Source organism: Protopterus annectens, chromosome 12.part0 (genome assembly GCF_019279795.1).
Source record: "Protopterus annectens isolate FY-2018-M chromosome 12.part0, PAN1.0, whole genome shotgun sequence".
NCBI lineage: Eukaryota > Metazoa > Chordata > Ceratodontiformes > Protopteridae > Protopterus > Protopterus annectens.
In genome coordinates, this window is record NC_056746.1 from 970282379 (window position 1) to 970284461 (window position 2083).

General features: G+C 34.7%; 1 non-coding gene across 1 annotated transcript; it reads right to left on the minus strand.

The window, feature by feature from the left end:
• Positions 1-731: 731 nt before the first annotated feature.
• Positions 732-803, minus strand: TRNAP-UGG. Its single transcript has one exon. It is a non-coding gene; the product is annotated as a tRNA-Pro (tRNA).
• Positions 804-2083: the final 1280 nt, after the last annotated feature.

Here is a 2083-nt window from a genome sequence, read left to right on the forward strand (position 1 = left end):
TTGGACAGATCAGCTATCTGTGGGTTCTATTCCAGGTCAGATATCTGTACTTTTTTCAGTGTGCCAGAATCTTAGTTTAATTACATTATTTTCAGTTTTGTTTTTGTTTGAGTAAAAAAGATGAACTTCATTGTTTCTAAGTTTTTAAATTTGTCTCTAATTGCTATATCACAGTCTCAATGGCTGATGCTTCTATTGTTGGACAGATCAGATATCTGTGGGTTCTATTCTTGTGTGTTTCCATTTTCAATCTGCCAGGATCTTAGTTTATTTACATTATTATCAGTTTTTTTTTGTTTGAGTAAAAATGATAAAGTGCATTGTTTCAAACAATTTTTTTAAGTTTGACTTTCTTTGCTTTATTCTGTCTGTTAACTCTAGTATTTAGACCGATGTGTTGTGAATGGATGTGAAACTTTTAGGCAGGATGATTCATTGAGAATAATGCAGTATGATTAAACTGTAGACCCTTTCTCAGTTTATGTCAATAACAAGTTAGTAGGCATGTGCCCGACAAGACCATTATGAAGCTTTTCCCTGTTTTTCATTTACACCATGGAACTCTTCAGTTAAGTGGCTGACTTTCACCGTAGGGAAATCCAATAATTCTCTCAGTGGTTCTTTCAGAGAGAAAGACCTTTATCTTAGATATCAACCTCTTAAATTCACTCAGCTCTTCTTTCACAGAGAAATATCTTTATCCTAAATTGTACGATTCAATTAAAAGCCCAGGGCTTGTCCGGGATTTGAACCCGGGACCTCTCGCACCCAAAGCGAGAATCATACCCCTAGACCAACAAGCCATACTGCTTAGAGTGTTACAGATTTTAAGATAGACCAACAAGGCATGGCAAGGTGCTACCCTCTCAATCTGTTGAACTACAGAAACAGCATCAGTGTGATGCTGCCAATTTTTTTTACAAGTGTGGAATAGAGAGACAGTCAGCAGTACCCAAGGGATTGTGCTCACTGCATCAGTGACTGAATTGATGTACTTGCGCTGTTTGTTATTTTATTTATTTTTTTACTTATTTATTTATTTGTTTTGCATTTCACTTTCATCATGGAACATGGTGAAAATGAGAAAGTACATCAAAATGGGTAATATATACAGCAGTTGCTGCTGCTGAAGTTAAAGAATTTTGAAGTAGTGAGACTCCAGAGTTACTTTCAGAGGCATATGATAGAAAGGTATGGATGACTAACTCAATGTCAAGTAAAAAAACTGAACTGAAGTACAGATAAAGAAATGCACTTTCTAATGACACTGTTGAATCCAAGAAGAAATTGTGAGCTCTATAGGGGAATTATTTCACTCCATTTACCATAAACACTAATGTGCATACTGATTTACTTATATGATGATTTGGACTTCATTTGAAAGTTTTATTTTGCATTTTACAGCACAAACACTAAGACATCTGCTAGACAAACTTAGCATTAAAACTTCTCTGCACTTGAAACTCACATTCATTGAAACAGCATTGAAACCCACATTCAAAGAAAATACATTTTACCAGTGGCAGTTAAACATTAATTCTGGGCTGTTTTCAAATCATAGGCCCCTTGCATATGAAACATACATGTGCTCTTTGATACACCTTCCTATTGTTTTGAACATTTTTCCAGTAAACTATGAAACAAAACGCATGCACCAATAATGACAAAACTGCCCAATTAAGAACACCTTTCCAGTAAACAATGAAACAAAATGCATGCACCCATAATGACAAAACTGCCCAGTTCAGAACATTTCCATCATAAAAGTCTACTCAAACTTCTACAGTCCACCATTATCAGTAAATATGCACAATTCTACAGTCCACCATTATCAGTAAATATGCACAGTTCTACAGTCCACCATTATCAGTAAATATGCACAATTCTACAGTCCACCATTATTAGTAAATATGCACAATCTCTGAAGAAGTAAAAAAGTAATCTAAATAATTCCACATTAAATTAATCTGTAACTAATGAAGAGGTTGCTGCTAGCAAACACCTTTATATTTCATGGTTTCATCGAAAAATAAAGTGTCTGATGCCCCTGAGGAATAAATTGCCTATATGACATTAAAAATGA